The 7,689-nt window shown below is 42.5% G+C and overlaps 1 long non-coding RNA gene across 1 annotated transcript; it reads left to right on the forward strand.

Annotated features, from left to right (window-relative positions):
- Positions 1–5,189: 5,189 nt before the first annotated feature.
- Positions 5,190–7,301, forward strand: LOC146976697 (uncharacterized). The gene is made up of 4 exons (XR_015037393.1): positions 5,190–5,253; positions 5,913–5,967; positions 6,300–6,351; positions 6,848–7,301. It is a non-coding gene; the product is annotated as an uncharacterized LOC146976697 (long non-coding RNA).
- The last annotated feature ends 388 nt before the right edge of the window (positions 7,302–7,689 follow it).

Here is a 7,689-nt window from a genome sequence, read left to right on the forward strand (position 1 = left end):
CCGTTTATGTGCGACAGACACCTTTGCACTCTCTGATGTCGCTGTCGTCGCCGAAGAAGATGCATGTTCAGAACTCAGTTCCTCTTCAGCTTTTTGCCATCTTTTAAAAGTGGACAGAGTGTCTTCGAGTTTCCCTATCAAGCGAAAGCACCATAAGCATATTCGCCACGGTCTCTCCGGAACGTTTAACAATTTCAAACCAAGTTCTGTAAGACGTTCGTCTACGCTTTTTTCGTTGGCGTCTTTGTGAAATATTTTTTTGCTGTTCCCAATGTAGCCTTTTATCCGCAGATTTTCATTGCACAAACGACATCGATCGTTTACCGACATTTGCGTTGTTACAGTAAAAGTTCTCTAACTTTCTGCTCTGTCGGTATATCCAATATGTCGACTGTTTTGTTTTGCAGTTCCCAGCGTCGCTCTCATTAAGCGTCACGGGTTGATTACAATGTGAGTGGCTGAAGTAGCACGTCATTCAAGATAACGGACAAGTGGTTTATCCAATCACATACAAGATTTTTTTACAAGGCCCCGCCTTCTGAAATGAATCGCCTATGGAGCAGTCCCAGACCCTTGTGCGGAGCTGAGCGTAGCTACAAGGGTCTGACGAGAGCCAGGCTAGGTCCGTACTATTAGGTGTGAAAGCGCCCTAACATTCCAAAGTAGTTGAGAAACATAATTAATTGTCTTTTTTTCATTTGTAAGTCACAAGACATGTATGAATTACATCAAAAATTCATTACCTGCCCATTTGTTTGTGGGTGGTATGCACTGGAGACCGAGTGCTTTATTTTGAGAATCTGGAATATTTTCTCATTTAACTGTGGATGGTTCAGCAACCAGAATAGTTAGTGGTTATGACAATTATGAATAATTCCATGTGGAAAACACAAAAAGGTGAAATATGTTAAAAAAGATGCTAATGAACAAGTAAAGATAGATGCAAGGAAATGATGTCCATGTTACAATTAATATGATCCACATCTGTCAGTATTGTTTTCAATTAAAATCAAATAAACTTTATTTGTCCTGGGAGGAAAATTTGATCCACAGCCATGGCCTCCCCCCTGCCCACATAGGGGAAGGTTTACCAGAATGGTAAAGCCAGGAACCATCCCCTCCACCTGACCGAGGTCAGATGGTGGGGTGGGAGGGGGCTAGGGTAGTGGATCCGCAGCAGTAGGCCTCCCCACTACCCTAGTGGGGGAAGGGAGGGGCCTCTGCCACAAGAGGTGTTAGTTGCCACGAGAGGTGTTAGTTTTTAATTTTTAAAGGGATAGTTCACCCAAAATTGAAATTCCATTACCTCTCATTACCTACTCCCCCTCATGTGGACTAAGGGCTGGGAGAAGTTTCAGAGTCCTCCGTGGCTTCTCTGAGTTACAGGGGGTCTCGGCGTAGCAGTGCATGTCCATTAACGGTTGCAAATGGATACCAACTGTCTTTGTAACAGAAAGACACACCAAAAAACATCCAACTACCTCCATGCTGCTCGCATGTAATTTCCGTCTTGTGTTGAAGCACCGAAATGCGAAATTGTCCCGAAAAAAAAAAAAAAGTCTATATTTCAAGCTTGTTTTGTTGCGGAAGCTCATCTTCCCGGTTCGTCAAATTTGGACAGTTGGTATCCATTTGCAACCGTTAATGGACATGCACTGCTACGCCGAGACCCCCTGTAACTCAGAAGCCACGGATAACTTTGAAACTTCTCCCAGCCCTTAGTCCACATGAGGGTGAGTAGGTAATGAGAGGTAATGAAATTTCAATTTTGGGTGAACTATCCCTTTAAGCAGAGAGCATGTTTTTACCTCATTCACGAACTCCCTGCCTTGGTCAGTTATGAGCCTCCTGACCATGCCGAAGGTGTACATCTTCCCCACAATTGCTGCAGACACCTCGCTTGCAGTTTTGCTTTTAAGGGGCTCAGCGGCAACCCACTTTGTGTAGAGGTCTGTCATGGTCATGACGTATTGGTTCCCTCCTGCTGTCTCACGGAGTGGACCAATTAGGTCCAAGCCTACGACCTCCCAAGGTGCGGTAACCTGAGGAAGTACTTCCTATTGAGTTCTAACTAGGGATGGGCATGATTACATGATGATCGATTATTGATCGTTAAGAATTTTATAGATCATGTAGAGGGTAGAGGTTGTTATGGAGCAATAAACCCCAGTTTCATTTTTTCATAACAACCAATACACTCTACATTAATATTATTTTAATATTACATATTGTTTTTAATTTTTGTTATTATTATTGTGTTATTATTATTATTATTATTATTGATACATGGTCGCGGACTCGGTGCAACGGAGACATGAGCTGTGACCCCGCGGCTCCGCCCGCTCTGATCAGCAGGTTTGGTTTTCAGCAGCGGTGTGGAAGGAGCCTCCACTCTCTCTGTAGTTACAAGCTACAAGTAATTTATCTAACATCACAATTAGTCCGAAGCTGCTCTGACAACTCAGCTGTGGGTGAGCCAGGCAGCGCAACGGTCCTTGTTTTTTTTATGCCGGCACTGTCCCTATAAGTGAAGCACAAGCACACAGACGTCCGTGTACGTTCTTGTCTGACCTTCTTCCTTCACGGGGACTGCCCTGGATTACTGGTTCGCGCCATAGCCGCACGCATTCTGTTTTTAAATATTAATATTAATAATAAAGATGAATCGATAATTGATCATTAATTTTCCCGATCGATCAAAAGGATTTCATCAAATGCCCATCCCTAGTTCTAACTCGCATTTTTCTTTGTTCAGCAAAACATCAGCATGCACTACTGTACCTTTATGGAATGTAACTCCGGTGTCTGTGTCATGATGGGGTCGTTTAGTTGACATCGATGACAACATCTCACCTGACACAAGAGATAATAACAAACTGTTACTTTTCTTTCGTAATTACACTGTGAATGATTGTCTTGTAATTATTGAATATCATATTGTCTTGCAACAGTGACTCATTTAATATCAACAGACTGCTGTGCATCTAGGCACAACTCAATCGAAACCATTTCTTGGGGGGAAAAAAGCAATAGATGTACAGGTCAAAGAATCATAAGTTACCCAGTCGGTGACATCCTTTTGGAGCGTGGGCCAGAAGTACCCAGCGATAACTTTATTTCTGGTACCTCTTACACCGAGGTGGTTACCGGTACCAGGGTTATCGTGGCACTCTTTAAGTACAGAACTCTTTTCCTCCTCCGTCAGCACCACCAAGCGCATGTACATCTTGCTTGGCCCAATGTAAAACAATCTGCCATCTACAAAGAAATAAAAAAAAAATCATAGCAACACAGTGACATATCAAAAATATCACACCACAATTTAATAATAATAAAATCATGACTACGATTTTTTTATTTATTCATTTATTTATTTTGGTTTTTGATTATTTTGATAGTTACTGAAAAGGCAAGGCAATTTTACTTGTATAGCCCATTTTCACAAAAGGTTTGTGTCAAAGGGATTTACATAGAAAACAACATCCTCTGCCATTAGATGGAGCTCTACCATTAAGGGCCCCCTGCTGGTCGCCTTGAGAAAAATAAAAATCATGCCTAACCAGAAACCATGGCTGAATGCCGCTGTACGGACAGCTCTCTATACTTGGCTTGTAGCCTATCAGTCTAGTTCTCAGGAGGAGTACAAAAAGGCAAAGTATGCACTCCGGACAACCCATCAAACAGGCAAAGAGGGAATATAGTCAGCGAATGGAGTCCAAGAGCTCATCACCAACAAGCTAAGGCACCTATGGTGTGGACTCAAGGCTATAAGTGACTACAAGGGTAAAACAATCCAAACCCCTCAAATAACACCTTCCCTTCCTGATGAACTTAACATGTTCTATGCCAGGTTTGAACCCTCTCTGACTGCCCCCTGCCCCACACCTCCACCCCTGTGAGAGAACAGACCTCCCCCGAACCCCGCTCTGATGCAGAGCAGGACTGTCCTTTCGCCATCAGTGAGGCCGCGCCTTCAGTTGGATCAACCCGCGCAAGGCAGCTGGTCCAGACGGCATCCCGGGACATGTCCTGAAACCCTGTGCCCACCAGCTGGCGGGGGTGTTAATTAATATGTAATCAGTCTCTCTCCCTCAGAACTGTTCCTACCTGCCTCAAGACCAATAACATCATTCCCATCCCCAAACAGCAGGAAGTGACCAGTCTCCCCCTGGACCCCTTGCAGTTCGCCTACCGTACCAACAGGAGTACAGAGGACGCCATTGCTCATGTCCTCCATACTGCCCTCTCCCACCTGGAGGGAAGGAACACCTATGTGAGAATGCTTTTTGAGCGCATCACTGAATGTCAGCTGCCCAGTTTGTCCATGAGGATCATCAGGATCATCATCCCCACAACAGCCTGTTTGTGCTGCTGCCCTCAGGTAAACGATACCAACACATCAAATTCAGCACAAGCAGGCCGAAAAACTGTTTTTTCTCCCAAGCTGACAGACTACTAGATAAACCAACCTAACGTCAATCCAATGGACTCTCGGTGCAGCCTTGTAAACTGGTCTGGATTGTTTTTACTTCCCTTTAATCCTTTTAAACCTTTTAGGTTTTGGTTATGTGTGTTATTTATGTAATGTCTCTTTTTAATTTACTTATGCATATTGTGGAGCACACCCCCCATCCCCACCTAAAGCTTTTCACAATGTACAGTTGTGTTCAAAATAATAGCAGTCCGACATCACGAGCAAGATAAATCACTGATTTTGTTAGAATTTCAACTTTTTTTTCTCAACTTTTTCCAGAAGGTTTAGTAAAGGTATAGAAAACCAACAGACCCAACAGGCATGACGTGCATGCTGCTGATTCTGTGAAACTGAATCATTTACTGAAAGGGGCGTGTTCAAAAAAATAGCAGTGCCAGGTTCAATTATTGAGGTCATTGATTATGTGAAAAAAAAATAGGTGTTAAACAGGTGGCCCTTATTCAAGGATCAAGGCAACTGATGCTGCATAACGTCGCTGTCCAATGAAAACCACGTATGTCCATTTTTTTCGATTTTGAGTTTTTTCAACAATTAGAGTGATCAGGTGTCCCTCCGTGAACAGTAAGCTTTGGAAATCAAAATGACCAGTGAAAAGATGTTAAATCACCTCATCTATTTTTCACGTAACTCCCTTTGATGTCAAAGCTGTCAATCAAAGCGCGTATCTCCAGCTTCTGTGGAACAGTCCTGTCGGCGATTTTTTCCCCCTCCCACAAACCTCGCTGGGAGCAACAGCAGCTGGTCATAACAATGTCAAGGTAACGTGAAAACGATTGTTATTGTTTGTCGACTATTTTCAACTTAACATTAGCTGACATTTATTAATAATTGCTTTTATTTCGTTCAGAGAAGTAACATGCCACACTCTTTATTGAGAGCTTAGCTGACGTATTTAGCATAGCATACCTAGCTTGCTAGCAGGCAAATAAACTCGGTTGGACAGCTTGGTTTTATTATGAGATTCACTCAAACACGTATTTTTGCCATCAAACTCAAAGGAGCAAGACCTTATAATACTGCGGTCATGAACGTGACCGTAAAATGGCTTTATCTTTGAGTGAAAACCCTGGTGTAACTCACTAGCAGTAGCGCGCTAGCTCACGCCAATCTACTAACTTATAACTGACCAGATAAAAAAAATACTGACCCCGATGTTTCCGTGGTCGAGTATTTTAAACGTTGTGTACTTTGTGTAGCGCACACAATTGTTTTTTATGTGTTTTTCTCCCTCCTCTTGGGATGTCTGTGTCATTAAAGGGCATGTGTGAGTTTGTCAACATTAGTTATGAGGCACTTGTGGCAAATGTGAGGGTCAGCAGTGAGGAAGGTTTGATGCTCTGGCTATCTCAATCCTAGTTTCCAACAAAGTCAACATTGTATTCAGTGGACTAAACCTGTTTCTCTTTATTGTTCTTAGATTCATCTGGTAGTGACTCTGACCATGATGAAGAGGATACACCTGCCCAATGAGGGTTGGTGGCTTATCATGATTATCACATTACACACTTTGCTTCCAACACCCCATGTTTGATTTTGTGTAGTTAAGCTCAAAGTCAGTCTCAGAGCTAGTTCTGATAAAGCAAACTTCTGCTGTATTTCAGAGTTATAGACCATCATCTAGTATGTGGGTAAATTTCAAAATTCTGAATCAAGAATTTTTAAGAGATGATAAGAGATGATGAAGTACAGAGCAACTGAGGTTTTCAAAATTTGCCGGTTGAATCAACTGATACAAGCTCAATTCTGAATATTGGGAACATTGCATTCAGTGTATTAAATGTGTTTTTGTCCTTATTGTTCTTAGATTTGCTTGAAAATGATTCTGGTGATGACCTGGAGTACTATAGCCAATGAGGGTTGGTAGCCTATTATTATTAGATTACATTACACTTCCACATCTCCATATTGGGTTTGTGTAGAACTTAAAGACCAAAGCCTGTCACAGATCTAGTTTTGAGAAAAGTAAACCATTGCTGTATTCAGTTGCCAGTCAAAGCAAAGGATAATGCAAGCTCATTTTTGAATATTGTGAACATTGCATTCAGTTTACCAAATGTGTTCCTCTTTGTTAATTCACTTGAAAACAAATCTGCTGATGAAAAACAAAAACACGCACACATTTCTCACAAACAAAAATCCACACACACGCTGAGAAGTCATGCACCTCTGAGCAGTCAGGTAGTTTTTATCATACTGTACTTTTTTTCCCCACAAATATTGACTTCATTTTAAGTGTAGTGCTGTAAAATATAAAACATTAGCATTACATAAATTTTTTTAATGTTCAATTCATCAAATTATGACTGTTTTCATGAAATCCCCCCCCCCCTTCTGTTTTTTCTTTTCTACTAGGTACAATGTGGATGGCACTATGGAGTATAAAGTACTCCACTCAACTGGGAACCCTATCCATCCCTGTCTCTCAGGAAGAAGTGTGCCAGTGTTGCCCCACTCTACTCATCCAGCCAAAAGATTACAGCTGTGAAATTCAAGCAGCTGCAAGAACTGAAAACTGAACTGAAGTTTTACCTTAAGACTTTCATGCCTTTTATGATGCACTTGATCACGAGTCAAGATCAATTCAAGTTACACATGCACACACAGCATGCATACACTCACTCACAGCTACCACAGTTTAATTTGTGCTGAGGTTGCCTTGTGTACGGGTCAGGTTCTTGTGGTCAAGCTGGAGGTTTGGGAGGTCCAAAGCCAAGTGTCATGACAGCTCTCTCTTTTCCTTACAGGTGCGAGGAGTGTGGTGGTTCACTGTGAGACCAAGAGAGGTGTGTCCAGTGTCAGAGCTACAGGGAGGACCAACAGGTTTAGATGACCCCCTGTGTGAGGGATACCAGAGGTGGGTGAAACCCCAGCATGTGGACTTCCATGGGGGAAAAGAGGTATGGTTGTAGTGTGATGTGTGAGGAACACCCATGTGCATCAAGTCCATGGACATGCTCCCTGAACTGTGACACAGCTTCTACAATGGTTGAGGGTGTGTTTTAATGCCAGTACCAGCTAGACTGGTGCTTTGGCCTGGCTGTCAAGCTGTTACATTTGTTCACTGCAGACTCAGGTTTTAAACCAGTAACCATTCTCTTCCTTTACCAGTCTGACTTGTTTACACAGGTGAAATCTGTGTCTGGATGTGTGTGACTGTATGACTCTTGGTCAGGCTGCACTTTAGAGGCTGGGCC

This window comes from Trachurus japonicus, chromosome 13 (assembly GCF_045865225.1).
Source record: "Trachurus japonicus isolate A0001 chromosome 13, Traja_1.0".
NCBI classification, from domain to species: domain Eukaryota; kingdom Metazoa; phylum Chordata; class Actinopteri; order Carangiformes; family Carangidae; genus Trachurus; species Trachurus japonicus.